We start from the raw sequence: 23074 nt of genomic DNA, 5'->3' as shown, positions 1-23074 counted from the left end.
GGGGGGGTGGGGGGGGAGCAGAGAGAGAGAAGAAAGAAAGAAAAAAGGAAAGCGAAAGGAAGAAAGGTTATTTTCATGATTTGATTAATAAGTTGGGAGAGAGTTTAAATGTTGTTTTGTGCAGTTGCTTTTGGCCACTGCATGACTCTTCTGAAAATCTGTATCATACTTAAAGGTTAAGCACCACAAACAAATTTGCCTCATGATGACAGAAATGTCAAGGAAAAGAATTAATTAAATGAGGAAAGATGTCCCTCTGTAGCCAAAGTCCTAGCTCACACTACCAAACAAGATCTTACAGTCCTTAAATGTCAAATTCTTTTTTTTTTCTTTTTTTCTGTCTTAAAAAAAATCAGATCAAGACAAGTCATGAAAGGGGCAGAATGTACCACGAGAAAAGCTAATAATGAAGAGAACTGTACTGCTAGGCAATAGTTCTCTTGAAAAGAAATCAGTGAATACCAAAAGCCAGATACCAAAGAGAATATTTACAAACTATAAAAGCTTAATGTGAAAAATAAGTGCTTAATGCCAATGACATTTTGTCTCTGCAGTATCATTCTTAGAAACTGTAGAATTTGAAAATGACAGAAGAAAAAGTTAGGGAAGGAGGAGGAAAGAATTACAACTGTGAAAGTTCTTCAAGACCTTTACAACCTTAAGAGGCACATCATGAAAACTCCTTGGGGAAATTAAGAACACACTAGTTCACAAAAAAATACAACATTTAAGAAGAAATAGGCTTGACTGGTACAAACAAATCATGTTACATTTTCCCTGAAATATTTTAAAACCTTGCCAGGAAGTTCAAAGCAGAAATGACTTTTTTTTCCCTACTAAAACTACATGAAATAGTAGTGATGCACAAGCACAAATAATTCCTTTGGTTCTGCAACATGATTCATGTGTCTGGACGTAATACATGTACTCCATGAGGACTCCAGTACACTGTTGGAAAGAAATGCTGAAAGGTACAAATACTTTCTGTAAATATTCAATTGAAAATTAGTAATGATTCAGTTTTAATACGAACCAGTTGAACCCCATGAACTGTGCCTCTCAACCATATGGCCCAACCTTGTAGGTCATTGCTCAAACACATGAGGATCATGGCCTCAGTATTAATTTTTGCAAAGACACATTCACAGCTGGTCACTGAGCCTTAGATATAGTTAGCCTCAGAGAAAAAGAAATAGTGCTTCCATTCATCTGTAATGGGGAAGGTATGTATCACAGTCCAGGGAAGTATTAAGCAAGACTGATATACCCCTAGTTTTTGAAAATTCATAGTGAACATCAAGCTATACATTAAAAAGTACCTATTACTGCTGCCAAAGCTGGTGCTTTTTTCTCTATTGGTCTGAATAAATTATTTCTAAAATGGTACACTCTTTAAGATGCAATTTAACTTCATTTTTATTTTTTAAGCAAAAAGGAAGACTGAAAAAGTTTGTGTATTACAGTATCATGAGAAAATAAATATAGAAGACACATGACTTGGAAAATCAGTTTCTGAAATGGAACTACTCTGTAATTAGTGGTTGCGGAAAAAAAGTTGAAAATACAAAGTTGAGCAGAACTGTAGAGGTGAAAGATGTACTGAGATTAGGGAATAGCAGCTGTCATGGGCTACAGAAAGGACTAAAAGCTAGTGAGCTAATGCAGCTACAAGTAATGATTTACAGGCAGGGCATCTTAAACCTGTGCTATTGCCATCTTCAGGGATAGATACCAATCTATATATAGACCCAAAAAAATCCTGCCAGTTCCCCAGCTAAGAAGCAGGAGCTCTTCCTGCTTTTTTCCCATGAGAAAAAGTGTCAGGACAAGCAGCATGCCTCCTGCAGAGCACAGCTGGCAGGTGGAGTGGCAGCACAGTAGTAGCAATACCACTAACTCCTGCAGCTGCCACTGACACCATGGCACGATGCACTTTCCCTTTGATGGTAACAGTACCTGAACAAACCAAGCTGCAGAAATATTTGGGGAAAAGGGGCTAAGAACAGGAATCCCTCTTAAAAAACTGATTTCTTCTTTCTCTTACTTTTTTGTAGATGGTGATCCTGAATAGGGTAAAGGAAAAAAAAGAGTTATGTTCTCCCTGGTCTTTCCAAATTGGAAGTTGGGTAAAGAATGAGACCAGTAAACAGCAGAGAAAGGGGCAGTGTGATTAAAATCAAGAACAGAACCCAGGAATTGCACAAATATACCTAACAGCTCAAACTGACTCAAATAAATCTGTATCTAGACCTTGAGGTTTGCTGAATTCATCTGGGTTGTGAATGGTGTCTGAAGGATGATCTGCAATGCTTTCAATGGATGTTCTCACTGGGTAGGAATTACCTCCTCCCGAAAGTAGCTGTTCCAGCTTCTTTATCTGTTTTTGGTTTAGAATGTCCATAAAATATTTTTTGATTCTCAGCATCTGTTTATTTGATACATAAAAATAGCACTGTCTGTCTCTTCCTTGTGTCTAAGCACATACACCAGTTTTCACAAGCCAATCTCCAGCTCCATAGGAGAGCAAAACAGTTCAGGAAAAAAAAAACAAAACTGAAATTTTTCTTAAAGAGTTTATGTGAGATTGAGGTACCATTTCTCCAGACTTACCATGACAACTGTTGTTTAACTAACTCCCCTTTTCAAAGAAATGTTTTATTATTGTTTTCTCAAGCCCTTATGTGCCAGATGGTAGCAAGCCACCAGCCTGACCCTGGTCTAGAGTTGAATAATGCCACTAATGCTTCAGACTTTTATTACAATTATATGGCTGAGGTTTTAAAAAGTTAGTACTTAAATTTAGCATCTTTCATCCATATTTTATTATCTTAATAAATGGTTAGTTATTGATTACTGTTAACCACCCAGAATTTCTGCTTTAATCAAGATTCTAAGTAGTGAATATTACAAACCTACTCCGAGTATTAAAATAAACACGGTAATTTCAAACTCACAGTGTTTCTTTTTCCTTTTGTAAAAGGGAAAACAAATCCTGCTAAAACTGCCCTGAATTGTACCAGGACTCCTCTACCCTTACATTTCATGCTTGTGTATTTCATGAACTATTTACCCGTATACAGTACAAATGTGAATCATTCTCTCCTTAATTGCCAATATGTTACTGTTAAGCATACATATGCAGCTGACAGACTGGCCCACCATTTGCTGCAAGGGGAGAGTGTAGAGAAGGCAGCTGTCACAGTGATATCAGTGCTCTGGTCAGGCGGAGCAAGCAGACCAGGCATGCACAAATTCCATTATCTTAGCCTTATCCTTAATCCTGCCACCCTACAGAGAAGGGTTGTTACAGGCTCAGCTAGCAAAGGCCCCAGCTGCAGTCTCCTGTTAGCTACCATCAGCTGCTGGCCACAGTAGCCTCTCTGGGGAACTGCTAGTCCACCGCTTTCATCTACAGATGTTAAATCAAATGTTTTTCAAATCTTTGTCATGTATCCCCCAGGGATCTGCTAACTTGGTTTCATCATGCTTTTAAAGATTCCTATTCAAAAGATGGTTGACTGTACTTCTTTTCTACAGTTAGCTGAGACTCAGGGAAGTTCATAGAATCTATGTGGTCAGCATTGTACATATGTGTGGGGACAAGGGTGTTTGGTAGTATTTGTTGAATGTCTTTCTTGAGAGAGCCTAGCAGCTCGAGGGATTGCAGGACAATTGGATCAGCTAGACTACTGTGTTTGCTTGGTTTATTAAAAATCCCTTTAGGCTCTAGAGCCCATGTATCTAAAGTACTGTTGCAGCTTTCTAGCAGTTATGGATGAAGGAGCTGTGTAGCCTCATTTAATCTCTTTACTTCTTCAGAGATCTGCATACTTTTATCATCTCCATTACCTTAGGAGCTGTGATTGGATTTAACTTCTTGCACATTAAATTAGTGTCAGCTATCATTCTTTGTATACATTTGTTAAATTCAATCTGGTCTATATGGGAGTATGAGGCAGAGACACAGTAAATGTATTAAAGTTTACCACAGAAAGACTGAAGGACTTAAGACCTGGAATTATTGTTCAGATAAAGACAACTAAGTTCATGTTCTTACTGCACTTCTTTTCAAGGCTGATATAATTAATGTAAGCCTCTATAGCCTGTCCCTCTGAGCATTAGGAATACTAAGCAATATAGGACTTTCTCATGTTGAACTCATGTCTTTCTTCCCTCCCTGTCCCCTCCCTCCCCCAGTATAATATCAGTAAGTTTGTGGGTAATGTTAGGTTAACATCTCTGGAAAATTATGTTCTTTATCTACAAAATAGGCATAGCAAGGACAGAAAGAGAAACTGCAGCATAGACTGTACCACTTAGAGCACCCTTTCCAGAGCAATTGTTTCTGCCAAGAGAAGCTGAGGTCCATGCATCACTGGGATGCGTTCCTTGGTGGGATTGGGAATCCTAACAAGGATTTCTACTCTGCTACTGGGCTCTTAAATGGATTTGTCTGCTGGTAAGTGACCAAAGCCCACAAACATATTTTGTTGTTTTACTTTTATGACATCTCCAATGATAAGAAAACTTCTGTGTTTTTAAGATAGTGAATGTGTTAGATAAAACATTATTTCTCACTAAATTTCCTGATATTTTTCTGATGCACATCCATCTTCCAGCACAGTTTGTCATGCTTTTCTGCCATCTCACTAGTCTAGCTTTCCTTCCCATTCCATGCTTCTTGCTGAGCACCTACAAAGATCATCATCCTAGTCACATCTGGCAGGCCTTCATGGGAGACAGGTGGTATGAAACACTTTCCAAACAGAAATGTGGAACTCCCTTATCTTCTCTGGCAAATTAACAGAAATGGGACCTTATCTCACTCTGTGCATGATTACTATTTTAACACATTGATAATATAATTAACTAGCACATTTCCTAGCCTTTGGAAGCCATCTTAAGAGTGTAACAGTCTAGAGCAATATTTTCACTAGTAAGGTTTACTAAGTTCTGAGATTCATGAACTAGAATTCAATGTTTACTGTAAAACAGAAACCTGTCATTTGGATTCTCCACCAAATCTGACTTGTTTTGATTTAAAATTTAAAATGCAGATTTATAAAGTATGCATTGTGGTTGAGAGAGATTTCTGAAAAATAAGATTACAAAGTTTGCAGATGGCACAAAATTATGTAGGTCACAGGAAACCTTTACATGGCGTAACAAAACCTGGCAACGAGCTAGGACAATGAAGCAAATGAAGCACAATGCTGAGAAATATAGAGTAGTACATATTAGGAGTAATTTTAACTACACACGCATATTGCAAAATATGAAATGAGTTTCCACTATTCAGGAAGATGTATTGGGTGAAACTGAGTTTGCAGTGCACAATACTTCAAGTATACTGTAAAAGTATGGAAATGTTTACCAATTACCATGCTTCATTACCTGTCCTGAGTAAAGTGCAGTAGAGGGATGTGTTAATGTTTGTCAGTTTGTCAGTTAATTTACAAAGGAAGAAATCTCAGTTTATTTTCCCGAAACAACTTCTTTCCCTCTTCTGCCACATGGTTGTGCTGGCTGGCCTATTCAGGATTGGCAGAACAAGGAAGCAGTGGCAGCCCTTCTTCTCTGGCTTCTCTGGTGTAACCCTGTTGCAGAGAGTTTGCAGACACTACCATGATGTCTCTACCCATCAAACTCTCAAGTTAACCCCTACTTCAGCGTATGAATGGCACGCACTTTGAAATGGCTAGCACAGCTCATCCTAGTCGTGGAAATCACACTGGAATATTTTTCGTAGTATGTTTCCAGCTTAGGACATGGACAACACCATGTATCTTACTTTCATTCTTCCCACAGCTTCCATACATTAATATATAAAAAATTTAGATTACATTTCTGTTCTTTTTTCATAACAATCTGATGAAATTAGCTATTTCTGCTGTACAATGAAGGTATTTGTAATTACTTCTTTTTGGCACACATGAGAGAATATATCTTGCATACCAGCAGCCATGGTTTACGTTTGCAGCTGTGAGGTGAGCTGAAAAGGGGTGTTGCATGCTTCTCTTCTTTATTAAAGAGTAAATTGTATTTTATAACATTTGTTCTGTTGTTATGGTATAAAATGGCAAAAGTGGAGACATTCCCATTTAAAACTGAATGTAGAAGACAAAGAGGTTTGGTTATGAAGATTATAATATACCATCTGTCATACCTCCAAATACCAGGGCCCTTTTTCAGTCCTGAATTTCCTCTCCATTTTGGTCAAATGTCCAAGGGTACAAGCACAGCAAGCTATTGAAATATTACTTCTTTAATTCAACGTGGAAAAAAACAGATCCCTAGTTATCTCCTTAGCTGCTGCTATATTGATGAATAGGTTAGGGCTACTGATCTGATAAAGGGACCCAGCAATGAGACTGTGATGAGATCCAAGGGGAATTGTTCATCAGGAAGACTCATCATTCCTAAGCCTTGTTAAGATGACTAGTGAAGATGTGGAGGGAAAACAATCATTTTAGCTGGAAACCTGGAGCAACGTCATTGGTTTCTAACGCTGTTGGTTACATTTGCCATCATTGCTGATTCCCAGATGTGGAATGCAACCTATGACAGAGACATCAACATGAGAAATACACAAAAAATACCAGACAAACAACTGAGGCAAGAGAAAAAGAAGCTGAGAGGTCCAATGGAAATAACTCCTGCTTTTACCTCCATTTCTTGATTCATCCTTTCTTACCACTGAGATTACTACCTGTAAATAGTTCAGCTTAGTCTTCCACTCCTCCCGTCCTCACCACTGCAGGGCACACTATAAGCTCTATCTAGTAACGCAGGTGTCTGCAGATGAAAGAGATATCTGCCAAAGGTTTTCCAACGTCCTGACCACTGCTTGACTGCTACAAGGCCTGCAGAAGATTAAAGACCAGTGGGTCTTGTGTTAATCCTGAGATGGCATAAGCAAAAGCAATCACACTCATAGATTCTTCTGCCTAACTTCCCATCTGTTTCCGCTGCAGGAAATGAGCAGTGGTGATTCCCACCCAAGCTTTTCACCTGAGAGGGATGTAATCAGCATGCTGGCTGGAGAAAACAGTTCTGCAGCGAAGGATGACATGCTCCCAGATAAAAGCAAATGAAAAGTTGAACAAAAAGGTGTCTGTGCAGCCTTGGTTAATCACTTGCTGAACAGCATTTACAAAGACTGCTGCCCCGTACTCACTTTCTGGGCCAGGATATTTGTAGACCTTGAGCAGCTGTGTCTACACTGCAGGGCAGATGTGCTCCAATTTGAGATCTTTCTGTTGTGGTTCTGTGTTTTATACCCTAGCTGCACTCCAGATCCCATCTGGGGAAGAAACCTGAGCACACACCGGAGGGGAAGCCAGACCGTACAGACTTCTCAAAACCACCAGAGTTTCCTGGTCCTGAAGGTCTGGGAATCAGGCTGTGAGTTGCCTCCCACAGCACACATACTGCACAATGCTGATGACAGCAACTTCTTCTACTTGAATTGAACTAGAGAGGGGAAAAAATGCAAGGAATTAGGTAGGATATAAGGTGTCTGAATTTAAGTTTCAGTACTTCTGTGTTTGACCCCAAAGTGACAACAATTTTTAAGGTTATAGAACATGTCTTACATACACAAACAAACAAAATGTATTTTTAAATAAATAAGTAAATAAATAGATATAAAGCTCATTTTCTGGGATTCTGGGAACATGAACAGTTCTGTAAGTTACTTGTTCTTCCACAGAGGGGTGGAGGGGCCATTTGCTCACACATTGCTTGTTGGTGTGAGGAGAGAGATTCTATTGTTTGATCTTTTAAACTTCACACTCCTGTCCTCAGACAGCAATGCCAAAATATCTCCTTTGTTGGATTTTTTTTAACCTACTGCATTTTAAACTTTTTAAGATAAGGATTTTGTAATAAAGAGAGCAGCACTGTAAAGAGAATGGAAGAATGGAGAATGGAAGCTGGATCTCTCTAACGTGCATTGTGAATCATTTTAGTTTAAACTGGTCTGTGGGCTTAAATAAATAGCTGTATTGATCCGCCTCCTTTCAAAACAAGCTGCATTGTTTCACAATGAGACATGCCCCACTCTTGTTCTCTTATCTCCTGTCAACGCTTAAAAGCACACTACTGCAAAACAGAATGTTCAAAATACTGTAGAGAAAAAAATTGGTTACTGATGATATCTTGGTTTTGTTTTGTGGCATCAAATTAGAGAGGACCATGTTTGAAATTACAGCCTTTTTGCAATTTTAGGTAGCATGAAAGAAATCTGTGCTTCAGGTACTTCAGGATAAGTATTAACCTTTGGACAGTCAGACAAGGTCAAACCAATTTGGAAGAAATAGCTAACAATAATAAGAAATATCTAAAGGTCAGCTACCTAACCTTCACATTATTGGGTAAGGTACTAATAACAGTAGCAGTACAGATGTGCTGTTGAAGGGTTTTATCTGTACCAGAATATAAGAGATTTCTGCTGGTTTGGCTTACAGCTGCCTGGGACATTAAGGGCAAAAGATACCACATAGATGAGATACATTAGGCTTACAATTCTGAAAGCATTTCCCTCGGTATTGTCTATGAAAGCATTTTAAAAGCATAAATTAAGTCACAAAAGGCTGTTTGGTTTTATGAATCATGCATTTTTAGGAAAAAAAAAAAACCACTAAAATTGGGTTCCACACAGTCTTTTCATAGTTCTGTATACTTTTCATGTTCATATTTTCAAACCTCAAATTTTCAAAAATTTTCACTTTTCTTCACTACTATTTTCTTTAAATGGAAATTGTGCATTTTACACTTTAGGAACTGTAGAAATATCAAGAAATATGGAAAGTTTGCAATACGGTTGATTTCAGTTCCACTGCAGTTAATTGGAAAAAATTACTAAATGAATCACATTACGCACATAATTTTAAAGCAGCTGACAATGTGGTCCAGATGCAATTATTAGATGCGAAAGATCAGCCATGTTTCTAAGGATTTGAACTACTGGGACTTTGTCACTATTGCTATTAAATCAACTCCAGGGTATTCAGGTCAACATAATAAGTTTTCTGGACAGTAAAGCATTTGTCTCGTTAGGAGAAGAATGATGTTCACAAGTCCACACTCTGCTGTACATTTACTACATTTTTTTCTATTGTTTCTCACATAACCACAAGCGCATCTTCATAGCAGAGGTGAGATACTATATAGCAGGTTATGGACTAAGTATAGAATGGTGCTAGAAGCCAGAGGAATATGTCACGGGCTGAACTGCTGTGTTTTGGCCTTTATTTGGGAATTAGTAACTTGCCACCCAATGTCAAGCTGCTACTTGGATTAGTCAGAGATCCATGAGCTACTGCTAAATGTATGATACTGATTTCAACTTTTTGGCTAGTTATCAGTATTCTCCTTTCTGTAGTTGTAACCTCAGTAACCATGACCGTGGGCGAAGAAGCCTGTATGTAAATAGCCTAAAGGAGAGAAAATAGCTTAAAGAAAAAAAAAAAAGGGAAAATACAATACTTAAAAATTCCATTACACAGTAACACAATTATTCGCTTATGCAAGCTGAAGAGGAAGAGGTAAATTGAAAGGCATGTTTTCTCATGAATTGTTGTTCCTTGGCTATCTTTATGTGAAACAGGGCATGATGCTCATGCTGTTTGTCCTAGATCTTTTTCAGGTAGGCAATCCTGAACGATGAAGGCACAGTGAGAGCCTGGGACTCTTAGTGCTTGGGAAGCTCCTGTGAACCTTGCCCTCAGGCTTCATATTACCATATTACCAGCAGCTGGTTTGTCATTTTGTTGTAGCCACAGTAGTTTATGGTTAGAGAGCTTAAAGAATATGCTGTAATAAATGCATGGTACTGCTGGAGGTAGCAAGGCAATTTTTTCCCTTCCCCACAAGACTTCAAGTTTTCCTGCTCTTTTGTGATACAGCATAGCAGGTCTCTCCACCTGCTTGGCTCACCCCTTGCCATTATGAAACAGCTTCCAAATTTGCATCATTTTTTGACTTGTGGTTCTAATAAAATTAAAATAATCCCTCATGTTTAGTGCAATCCCAGTGATCTCTGAGGAGTGCAGACCACCCTGCAAGAGATGATCGGCATGAGTCCGCCTCTGATTGTTTCCAGAGCCTGATATAAACAGCCCCATGAGGATGAATACAGCTGCCTCTCAGCAGCAGCAGGAGTTAGACTAAAAAATGAGAGAGAAGAAAGAAAAACATGTCTGATGTCAGCAGCCAGACTTCACTAGGACAAAAATAGGGTTTTTTTTACTTTTATTTCCTGACAAACTCTTTATGTACACACTGCACTGTAGCAGGTAGTCAAGTGTGAGAGCAAATGCAGAAATTGGTGGCTTTCTACAAGCTGGAAACAAGAAGGAAGAGATTTCCTCTGCACAGGCATGATTTTGCACCAGCATTCTATGAGCCCTCCATCAGACCAGCACTGCCTCGGAAGATAAAGTAGAGGGGCGTGTTGAAGCACAGAAATGTTAGAGGGTTGTCAACACTATGAGAAGGAATAGTTAGGGTAAGATCTGGGTGTCTGTACTAGCAGCCAGACTCAGCAATCAGTCAGCAAGGCAAAGGGATATGGATTTCATAGCAGCCTTCAGCTACTGCAGATAGGAACCCAAAGCATTTGATATTCATTTGAACAGGAATAGGAACAGGCCTATAGAAACAGCTACAAAATCACCATAAGTCTTCCTGGGATGAAAAAGCTTAAATCTGATATTTCAGGAATATAAAGGAAAGTCACTATCCTTTACTTGACTATAGAAGAATGACCCATTTCTAGCTCAATTAAAATAATAAATAATGCTACAGTTGGCTACAATAAGAGGCCAATGGGCTGGTAAGCTACTTATGCCAGTTTTTATGCACTCCATAAAGCTAGCAATGGACAATTCAGAGACTTCAACTCTGTATAATGGCTGGTCTCAGAAGGTACCACAGAATAAAATGAAATTCTAGTGTACTGTAGCAGAGAAAATAAATGATATCTCAATGTCAAACAGGAAACTATTTATGAAATGACTAAATGAAAAAGGATGGCTTAGACATAAAGAGACAGCCAGTTTGATGGGTTGGTGGCTGTATTGTGTTCTTCCAGATGGAAGATCCTTCCTTGTCTAAACCAGCAGAGGATGCCAGCTTCATGCAATTAGGGTGTCCAAGATGAAAATGAAAGTAGAAAGTATTAAATTAACAGCAACACTGACTGTCAGAGAATGCAAGACTACAGACTAATCAAACAGATTAATTTACGTAGTATTTTCTATCTGCATGCCAAAGTACAAAGAAATTTTTTCTCTGTTCCATAGTCAGGGAAACTGAGGCATAAAGAGATCAAGAGATTTGTCCAGGGAAATATTATTCCAAAAGACTTGAACTCAAATCTCCCACAGAAGGGATAGTCCTGGAAATGGAGGAACAACGTGTGAAAACAGTATTTAAAACCAAGGTAGCTGAAAAATTAAATGCACAGCTACTTTGTTCAGATCTTATATATGCAGTTGTTAGTTTTATAGACTAAAGGAAACTGTGCAAAACAACAGACACTGTAGAACATTGACACATGCACATCTTTCTTTCCTACAATTATGCTCAGCTGTGGAAATAGCAGTGATGGATATTACTGATTCTTTTTGGAAGAGAGGAAGTGGCTAAGGCTTTGCAAAAGACTGCTTCCTCTGTAATACCAGGCATGTTTGTAAAACAGAGCTAGAACCATCTTTTTGCATCAAAGAGCTCTGCAGATAAATACACCAAAAGTGGCATTTCTATATCTATACTGTGGAAATGCTGGCCATGAGAAATGACAACTTTTCTCAACGTTGAGCAAGAAAAGAGGTGTATTATTTCTCCATACTGTCAGGGTGCTAGCCATCTTCTGTACAGGTTTTCACGTAATTATAAGAATTATTGAATGTTTTCCTGGGACTGTTTGCTGGCTCCAGCCAACCAGTTATCCTTCTTCCTCTGGTTGAGCATAGTCATGAAAGCCTTGAGCTAGTGTTTTCCTTTGCTACTTTACAACCCTCATCCATCTATGTTAGTGTCCAATTATATTGTATGCAGACCTATCTTAGCATAGCAGATTTTTATTTTTCACTTACAAAAATTGTAAATGATTGTACAAATGGTAATTTTGATGGTGCCTACAAATCTCAGCAATTATGCAGAAGCTGATGGCATCATTATATCAACCTCCTGACTGTAAAATCATGACTCTCCTAAGAGAATGAAGAGTCAAACCTCATCAGACTTTATAGCTTACAGAAAATGCTACATGAAAGCATTAGCCTAAAGTTACCATTATAGAGAAGTGCCTCCAGGTGTCTTCCACGGCCCTGTGCAGAGTCCAGCTAAAGGAGGCTTAGAATTTCCTCCATTTTATGATTGCATTGATTAGACTGGATTACAGGACACTGAAGTAAAAATAAAGGCGGAGGGGGGGGATTTCTGCAATACAAATTCAACATGTTTTAATAACAGTGGAGCCTCTATTACAGTGAGAAATGGTGAGAGTTCCCTGAATTAGTACTCCCTCCAGCTGGAGTCTAAATACCAGCAATGCAGTGGGAGAATTTCTCTAGTTGTCCCTTCTGCTTGGAGTTTCTCTTTGAATAGCCTATCTGTATCAGCTTTCACACGCTTTAATCATTTTCACAGCATTCTTATTATCTTTTCGTCTTCATATTTATCTTTAGTTCACGTGGTTCTAGCCAGATATCAGCTCATATTTTGTGTGGAGTAGTACTCCCAGTAAAGTGGCTCAGTGTGCAGCAGAACAGAGAGCAGCACAACGCGGACCAGCAGATAATGATGAGCCAAGTGATGGAAAAGCCTCTGCAATCCACAAGATGTCTCATCATCACAAATGCAGTCAGCCCACACTTTGGCTTGCTAGTCCATGTCTAATGGTCAACAACTGAATCATGCCTTCTAGTTAAAGCTTTGGTCAACAGCCTGTGTATTGTTTAGAAAGAAAAAAATATCATTTTAATAGATCTAATAGAAAATAAAATAAGGTTCCAGAGTACAGACTGCCTTTACTTAATCTGCATGTAACAATGATCTAAAAGACTGTTTTAATCACTTAGATTACAGGATTATAAGAAAAGGGTACAATTTTATTGCACATATTTAGTCATTAAGTCTGAAGGAAGGAACTGAAATAGGAAAAATAACAGTAGCTTTAAGAACAACTTCATGTAAAAACGTTAAAGCCACATAGTTATCAGAAACCTTCTGAAATGTGAAAAGCAGATCCAAAAAAAACACTTAAGGATTAGATCTAAATCCTGACCTCCACTATTTGTTATTTATTAGATGAGGAATTACTAATCACTATAAAAGGAGTACAATCATTTTCTATCCCCTTTTGGCAAAGTCTGGCCTTTTCTGCTGTAGTTGTAGCTACAGTGCCCAGAACTAAAAAATAAGAAAGCAAGAAATGTTTGACATTTAAATGTTATTGCACTTATTCTTGATTGACAGTATGGCCAGGCAGACACTTGTCTGTTGAAGCTGTAACTACTAAAATTATTACAAAGCCTTAAAATAAGTCCTGTGTCAGGAGCAAATGAACCCCATGCTGCTGTTTCTTAAGAACAACACTTTTTAAAATTTTAAAGTTTTGAAAAGGACAACAAAGGACAACCTCTCTGGGTTTTGGTTGGCTGGTTGGTTGGCTGGGTTTTACAGTGGCTTAGTTTTTCCAGTGAGAAAGCCAGTCAACACTAGCTTTCATTAAATGGTCCCCACTCTTTTTCTGCACCTTCTTGTTCCCTTTGCTAGTGTACAATGTCAGGTTTATATGTTTATATCACCACTCATAATTATGGCGGGTGGCTGAGGCATGTCCCTAACTCTGCCTTGCTGCTTGGCACCTCAAAATTATTGCTGGAAGTCTCCGCATTAAAGCTTAGTATCTGTTTGAGGTTTGAAGGCAAGGGACTTGATGGAAAACTACAAAAGTTAGCAGAAAAATTCCTTCTCGAGTGTTTTCACAATAAGTTGAGCCTGTTGGCTATCAATGCAAAGAATGACTTTGTGCTGCAGTGGAAGGTTATCCACTCATCTTGCCTTCCTCTCTGCACAAGTGCAGAGCAGACCTGCTGGTGTGGTCTGTTTCCCAGGCAAGAAGCAGAGGAAAGCTTTGCCCTTCTCACAGAATTTCATCAGCTCTTGCTAAATAATGCTTTATACACTTTATTCCTACACTTTCATATATATATATATACACACACACTCTTAATTTACATATCACTATGCATGTATAAATACACTATACATGAGCATTAATAAATACATACATAATGTGTATCTATGTACAAAGAAAAAATATATTTGTGTAGTTCTTTATACATATAAAGTACATCTATTCACAAATATACATATGTATAAATGTATATATTTTTATATATAAGCACTTCCTTGTCCAAAGGAAATGCGCAGCCAATAAGAAGGTGCTCTGAAATCACAGGGGTATGAAAGCACATAGGGGTATCGTAAAATCATAGAACGGTTTGGATCGGAAGGGACCTCTAAAGATCATCTAGTCCAACCCTCCTGCCATGGACAGGGACATCTTTTACTAGATCAGGGTGCTCAAAGCCCCGTCCAGCCTGACCTCGAACACTTCCAGTGGTGGGGCATCCACAGATTCTCTGGGCAACCTGTTCCAGTGTGTCACCACCCTCATCGTAAAAAATGTATTCCTTATGTCAAATCTAAATCTACCCTCTGTCAGTTTAAAACCATTGCCCCTTGTGCTGTTGCAAGAGGCGCTAGTAAAAAGTCTTTCACCTTTCTCATATACCTCCTTTAAGTATTAAAAAGCTGCAATACCGCTTCCCAGGACCTTCTCTTTTCCAGGCTGAACCACCCCAACTCTCTCAGCCTTTCTTCATAGGAGAGGTGTTCCATCCCCCTGATCATTTTTGTGGCCCTCCTCTGGACCCGCTCCAACAGGTCCATGTCTTTCTCGTACTGGGGACCCCAGAACTGGACAATGTACTCCAGGTGGCATCTCACGAGAGTGGACTAGAGAGGGGGTATGGTATGAGGTAGAGGGGCTATGGTATTTTACAAAATGGTCACACACACAGAGAGAGGGGAAAAAACAGTGGGGTAAACAGACCAGGTGACAGGAGGGAGCAGGGGACTTCTGGGGAAGATGGGACATGTGTCTGCTGGGGGAGGGAGGGAGGAGCTTCCTGCCACCTCTTCTCTTGGATACCTGCTGCCTTTATACTACTGATTTTCGCTGAAATCAGCAATTTCACTGTTCACGTGCTTTGTGGGCATTCTTGACCTATAGTAAGTAAGAAGTTGCACATTAGAATCTTAGGGTCTTACTACCTACAAATTACTCTTAAAATTTCATCCGTGCTTTAAACTGCTCTTACAATTTCATCTTGCTATCATATCAGCTGTGCAAAACTGGTTGTTAAAAGGCTGCTAAGTCTGAATTCTTCACTGGTTCTCCCCACTGATAACACTGTACTTAATTTAAATTTAAATTGCTCCCTCCAGCTGGATACCCTCCACCACCTCATTCCCTTTGGAAGGTTAAAACTCCCCTCAGCTTCACTGAGCACCAGGATATGTTGACGTGGACACTTGTCTCCACAGGAGAAAGAACAGCCCAGAATCTCAGACAATTGTAGCCCTAAAGCTACCTTGCATTAAGCCCTAGCATATATTTCTAGAAAGCAATGTAGAAGGGCTATCAAACATTGTACCATGGTAGCTTGAACTGCAAAGGAAGGTAATCAACTTTCATTAGTACACATGGGTAGTGTGCAGGTCCACCTGAATTCCATGAAAGAAAATCTACAAAAAATATTTTTGTCTTATTATGTTATATTATTATTTATGTTATGATTAAAATGTCATGTTTCTGACTAGTAATGAAAAAAATAATATAATTGAAGTTGTAGCACACAAAATTCATAGGAACATGTTAATAGTTCTAATTTAATTGTTCTGAGCAGTACACTGGCTGGGAAAATCTAGATGTAAACTGTTTGGGTTAAGAAAAATAATTATTAGAATTATGTGCTATCATGTGTTACCTTTTATTCTTATGTTACCCATTGGTACTACTAAGTATTAGAATTATGTGCTATCATGTGTTACCTTTTATTCTTATGTTACCCATTGGATTACTACTAAGATCAGCACTACATAACACAATGCCTGCTCAGAAGAACTCCCAATTTTACAATGAAACTGGAACCTCTAGAGAAATTAGTCATTTTAGGTATTGGTCTAGCTATATTTGCCTATACAAAAAGTATATATATGTATACACATATGTGTATACACAGTTGTGTATATACATTTTATAATATTTTTATTCATCAAGTAAAACTGTGCAAATAGCTATTACTACTCATAATTTATTATGGTTTACTGAAAGTGTTACAATTCAGGAGATTTAAAAGATTATGTTTATATGGATTAAGATCACACAGGCAACTCAGTGTACGCCCTATATGTGTTACTTCAATATCAACAGCATGCCTTTAACAAATTAGTTGGATTGGAAAAATACTCTTTACTGACAAATTTTGCAGTATATTTCTAACCTGTGCATCCAATGCAAAAATAGAAGCTTTACATTCACCAAATAATTCTGAAATCATAATAGATATTAAGATTTAAAATGTTAGAAAAGTTTCAGAACATGTCTCATGAGTAAGTGTAAATTATCTAAGCTTCCACATGGGTGACAAAACCATGAAATTGTTAAAAATGATACACTAAATATAATTGGACTATTAGACAGTTTCTTTGAAATACAGCTTAAAAAATACAGCAATAAAAACTGTTGAGTGGTCCTTCCCAAAGAAATATTTACCCTGACTCAAGATACAGTTGTTCACGGTTACAAATACTACAGCAAAATACGACAGAGAGAGAATAGTTAATAGAAATGTGAGGCTCTGTGACACTTCTCACTTGCAACAAGGGCAGCAGGACTGCACTGCTCAGAATCAGAGAAGGGTTGAGGCTGGCAGGCACCACGCTCTCCTCTCAGGGACCCAGGCTTTCCCAAGTCTGGTCTTACCAGAAAAGACTAAGGTGAAGAAGGAGTTGAGTTCCTCAGCCTTTTCCATATCTATTGTCACCATGATCCCTGCCCCATTCAGCAGTAAGCCCACATTTTTCATGGTCTTCCTTTTGCTGTTTATGTACTTGTAGAAACCTTTCTTATTGCCCTCACCAGTTTCAACTCCAGGTTAGCCTTGGCTTTCTTAATCCCATCCCTGCATGACTGGACACCATCTTTATATTCCTCCTAGGTCACCTGCCCCTGCTTTCACCTCCTGTGCACTGAGCTCTTGCTCATCCATGCAGGCCTCCTGATGCCTGTACTTGTTAGGATGGACCTTTCTTGAGCTGGGAGAAGGTGGTCCTCGAATACCAATGAGCTCTCCTGGGCCCCTCTTCTCTCCAGGACTGTATGCCAAAGTATTCTTCCAAGCTGATCCGGGAAGAGGCCAAAGTCTGATCTCTTGACACCCAGGGTTGTGGTCATTCTTTTTGCTCTGTTCCCTCCTCTCAAGGACCCTGAACTTCACCATCCCAGGGTTGCTGCAGGTTGCACAGTTGCCCCAGCCTTCACATCTCCAAAAAGGTCTTCACTGTTTGTAAGCATGAGATCCAGCAGAGCGTCTCTCCTTCTTGACTCCCTGATCACTTGCATCAGGAAGTTGCTGTCAATGTACTCCAGAAACCTCCTGGACTGCTTGTGCCCAGCTGTGTTGTCACTCCAGCAGACACTGGAGTGGTTCAGGTCCTCAAGGAGAACCAGAGCCTGCAAACGCAAGACTCTTCCAGGAGGAGTCTGAAGAAGGTTTCGTCCATTTACTTCTTGATCAGATGGTCTGCAGCAGACACCCATGACAACGTCACTCATGTTGATCTGCCTACTAATCCTCATGCACAAGCTCTCAGCTGGTTCATCACGCATCCTAAGGTAGAGCTCCATACACCCCTGCTGCTCTCTCATATAAAGGGCAACTCCCCCTCCTCACAGTCCCGACCTGTCCTTCCTAAAGCACCCGTATCCATGTATGGCAGTCCTCCAGTTGTGCAAGCTATACCACCACATCTCCATGATCCCAGTGAGTTCATAGTCCTGCAACTACATGCAGACTTCTAATTCCTCCTGCCTTTTCCCTGTCCTGCATGCATTAGTAAAGGCACTTCAGACAGGGACCCAACCATGCTGCTTCCCCAGAAAGAGCATAAGAGTTTTCCACATGAGGCTATCCCTTGGGCATTTCCTTATTTATATGTCTATGCTCAAAGGGATTCCACTTCAGCCCTCTTTCATTGATTGCCATGTCTCTTCTTTTCCCATGACTGTGTCTCACCTTCCTCATCCTTACTTGTTTGTTGAAGAATCTCTCCTTCCTCCATCATTCCCAGTGTAAAGCTCTCCTTACCAGGTTATCTAACCTGTTGGAAAAGGTACTTTTGCTATACTTATTCATGTGGATCCTGTCTCTTCCAAGCAGCTGTTGATCCTCAGAGATCATGATCATAGAAGCTAAAACCCTGCTGCAAACACCAGGTGCACAACCGTCGACCTGCAAGATCTACCCTGTCCTACTCAGGCCCTTCCCCCTCACCAGCAGGATCAAGGAGACACCACCTGCTTCACCATGCCCTTGACCACTGCCCCTAGAGCCCTATAGTCATACTTGATACTTCCCAGGTTACACCTGGCAGTATCATTGGTGGAAAAGCAGAAGAAGGTAATAGTCTAACTGCACCGTCCCCAGTAGCCTCTTCACAATGTCCCAAAAGCAGGCCCACAGCAAGCAGCAAATCTCCCTAGATGACAAATCAGGTTGGCAGATGGGGGCCTCTGTCCGCTGCAACAAGGAATCTCCTGCCACTAACACTTGCAGCTTCCTCTTAGTGCTCCTGAGCAGCTCAGGGTCAGCCACTGGAGATGCTCCATTGGATGGCACTTCCAGCTCCTCATCAGTTACAAGGGTAGTGAACCTTTCTGTAACTGCAAGTCTTCAGGTGGAGCAGGAGACTTCCTCCTGATGTGAGAAGTCACCAGCTTTTAACTTTCATCATTGTTGGAATTTCCACTTTCCAACTTCATAGGCAGGGACTCTTCCTGCCCTTCCACTACAGCTGGAGATTTGGGCCCTTGAAGCTGCAGGGACCTGGAGGAGACCCAGTCAATCTCTTCCTCATCCTTTCTGATGCTGTGCAGAACTCTTCCCACAGTTCTTTCACTTGGTGGCACAGCTCCTCAGCAGCTGCACACCTGCTGCAGGCCAGAATACCATCTGCCCCAGCCTCAGCAAGAGGCTCCAGGCACCTCCAGCAGCCTCAGACTTGCAGAGCTGCATCCTTCTTCTGAAGCTCTCTCTCGGTCCAGGAGTCTGGTAGTGAAGGAACAGTTACTCCAGAGGCTGCTGGGGACCTTGCCCTGGGGCATTTAACCACCATAACTAGGGATGGGTATGAGGGACAAAGCAGGTTTGCTGGCCTCTGCGTTGTGCCCTGCTGTGCAAACTGCTGCCTCTGCCGGATGTGATTTAGGCTGACTCTTACACAGGCCTCTTTTTAGCATGGACTAGAAGGGTGCTTGTGACTCTCTCTAATCAGGGGTCAGCTAGAACAAAGGCTGCAAGCATCCTTTGTCAAGAGCAGCTGACATAGTTCATTAGAAGATGCTAGCTCTACCGTTATCTTAACCCTATCTCTGTCCTTACCTGGCTGCAGCTGGAGCCCTCCAGTTCCTCAGAGGGATCCCGAGAATCTCCCAATGACCCTATACAAAGTGCCCAGAAGCTCAAGGAGATCTCAAGAGGAACTCAAAGAAGCAGAGCACAGAAACTGCAGTCCAAACTGCTGCATCTATTGGCTGCCTCTGCTGGCTGCATTATCCAGGCCATTTGATGCTTAGTCAAGAGTTATCATCACTGGAGTCAGTGAAGACATGCCACAACCAAGAAATACTCCCCTTAGATCCACCTGGTGGGCAGGGGTACAATGCCTGCAACCATGACTCTTTGCACCTGGCTTACCCAGTCATTTCCTTGGTTCTGCATAGAAAACTCTCTTTACGGCATCTTGAAAAATGCACTTTCGGCATCCAAAGCAAAGTAAGCAATGCGTTTACAATAACCAGTGCACAAAGGTAGGGAGCAGGGCAAAGAAGTAGACAGGAAAAAGAAGGGTGAGGATACACCCTTGGTTTAGCCAAAAAATTGGCTGCAGGTTAAAAGATACACATCCTATCAGTGTAGAAAACTAGCAGAGTTCCCAGGTGTCATCTGTGTGTTCTTAAAATATGATGTTGACTGACATTCAGGAGTAGGATGTGTTCCTATAGGGCTATTATGAATTGGATATATGGAAAAAGGTAGTTAATATACACCTGCAACCTTGTGTGTAGATTTGTAACTATTCTTGGCAACTAATAGACCCTTCTGTAATTTACCCAGTTTAATCTTCAGTAGTCATGACAAAAAGCAGCTTATACACAAAAAATCACTAATGCTATTCCAATTCTAGTCCTCTCTTCCTTGGTACACAAAAACTGAATTTCACACTGTGTGTTAATTACAAGGACAGTTGTTATTCTTTCAACATAAGGCTTAGTCCTGCAATCATGCATAGTAAAAGGCTTAATGTCCACTATCTTCATGACCCCAGTCAAGTCAAGTCAAGTCAATGGGACTGTTTGTTCACGGTAATAAACAATGCTGCACCTCGCAAATGGGTTTGCTTACCTAGATCCAACTCTAAGACCTAGCCCTGAACATTTGCACGGTCAGGATTATATTCTGTATTTTTACCTACTGCACTATTTCCCCACTACAGCTTGAAATAAAAGATCTATGGCAAGGCCATGGCACCGTCTGTAGATTGTCATTGCAAATTCAGGAGTAGTTCAGGGGTTCCAAGCACAGAAGGGTAAACAGGCATACCCATGTGGAGACAGCACAGCAGGTTTTGATCATCTTTTTATCCACTTCCAATATCTGCCAGGTTTAATTTATTTCATTTATTGGTGGGGATAGTTAGTTTTTAAAAAGTCTTCTAATTTTACCATGACTTCATGTGCAAGATGCAGTGTGCAAGAGGCGCGTGGTGCTATATCTTTTTCAGTCGTGCTTCCTTGCTCTCAATTTCATGATACGGCTCCTGAACTGGCTGAGATCAGCCAGAGCTCCTGCACTTCCACCTCTCGATTTGTTCAACACCAACACACAACATGGACAATAGACTCCCAAAGACTTTCTTTAGTTGCTGTGACTCCAGTGGCTTAGCAGTACAGCAGTTAAAAATATCGGAAAAAGGCAGGCAGCACTCTCTTGGGTGGGAAAGCAAAGGGTACGCAGAAAGATCATGTACCCCATTGTGAAAAATTGGCATTCCTTATAAAGCGTTTCTGTAATTTGCACCTACTGTTTGAAATCCTAAAGGGAAATTGAATGTAATACATTGGAGAACAGCTCACCAGGCTCACAGAAACCTGGAATCATGCCCTATTGGATTTGGACTTGATATAAATCCTGCCAAATACCCTGAAATTTTTAGTTTAAACAATTGATGGCTTTTGACTTTTCACTCTCTTTCTGCCAACATTTGGTTATTTGTCTAATCACATGGCCCTGCTGTTTGAGCCAAAGTCAATAAAGAATTTATTTATTCATTAGATTTTGCAGAGCTAGAATGATATATTGAAAAACTACACTTTTACTGAAAAATAACAGCATCTTTGGCAATAAATGTCATGCACCCTATTTGCAATTTTAATATCTGTTACAAAAGTAAAATTTTTAAACTTACAGATAAAGCTTGAAGATGAACCTGGGTAAAGTGTATTGTTTTCTTTCTTGAGATCTTGGTTATATTTGACCAATGAAGGACGTTCTGTTGTTGAAAATTTTTAACTAACAATAAGCATGAACATCCGTGTTCTGAACAAGAGCAATGAAACAGAAAGATATTACTGCACTAAACACGGATTTAAATAAAGTTTTCTTTCAAATACAATGGACCTCTACAGGCAAGAGCTTATTCCTCTATGAGACAAGAGCAAACAAGTGAACATTTAATTGTTGGCTTGTTTCTATGCTAATGTAGTATTTATACGCATACATGCATTTATGTATATTTATTACAAGTATATTTATTTATTTATATAAATGAAATTAAAAACATCATCACTACTTATTTGGTGAACATCCCTCAGGACCTCTGAAAGGTGTCCAGAATGGCTTCATAGATTTGGGATTAATACATAATATTGATTATCATTTCGTCTTTGTGAAGTTAACTTATGGCAGGAGTTTTCCATCTCTGTTTGGAAGATCCTGTGACCTTCTCCCATGTCCATAGGGATATACACTGGAATACAGGCAGCACTGGTTTTAATCTTTGACTTGCTGTCAACATACAGTATGGCTTCCTGCAAACCATCACACTTCTACCTCAGCCTCCCTCTAAAATCTGGGAATAATGCTAATTAGCTTTTTTATGCACACCATTTTAGCACGGAAAAACGTAAGAATGTTATTACTTATGTAATGCCACTTACAAAATAAACTATGGCACGAAAATATACTCCCATGTCTTTCTTGATTTATCGCTCAGGCAGGCATTGGGAAAACAAACATGAGGTTACAGGCTCCACATACTGAAAACAACACAGCCTCCCTTTTGCAGTCTGTATTTTTCTCAGTTCTTTTGCCTTTTTTAATAAAAAGAAATTCATTTCTATATTAAGACTGACATTTTAAATCAGGAGATTATAAGATTTTCACTGTATGGGAAAAATTAAGTGATTGACTATCTCAACATTTTCATTTTACAAACACAAAATGCAGATTTCACAGATAAAACACTAAAAGCGCTGTTGAATCTAAATAGTATTTTCTTTCTACATTTTCAAAACAGGCAGGAAAATTAAGTGCAGGTTTGTGTGGCATACAAGTGAGCACAATTAAGGAATCTTGTATTGTTGTCTCCTGAATAGACTTGTCACATTACTATTCAGAGCTTTTGTCTAGTGACAATGGAATATCAAAAAGAT

Source organism: Aptenodytes forsteri, unplaced genomic scaffold, assembly GCF_000699145.1.
Source record: "Aptenodytes forsteri isolate BGI_AS27 unplaced genomic scaffold, ASM69914v1 Scaffold103, whole genome shotgun sequence".
Classification (NCBI taxonomy): Eukaryota; Metazoa; Chordata; class Aves; order Sphenisciformes; family Spheniscidae; genus Aptenodytes; species Aptenodytes forsteri.
This window is presented reverse-complemented; position numbering follows the sequence as displayed.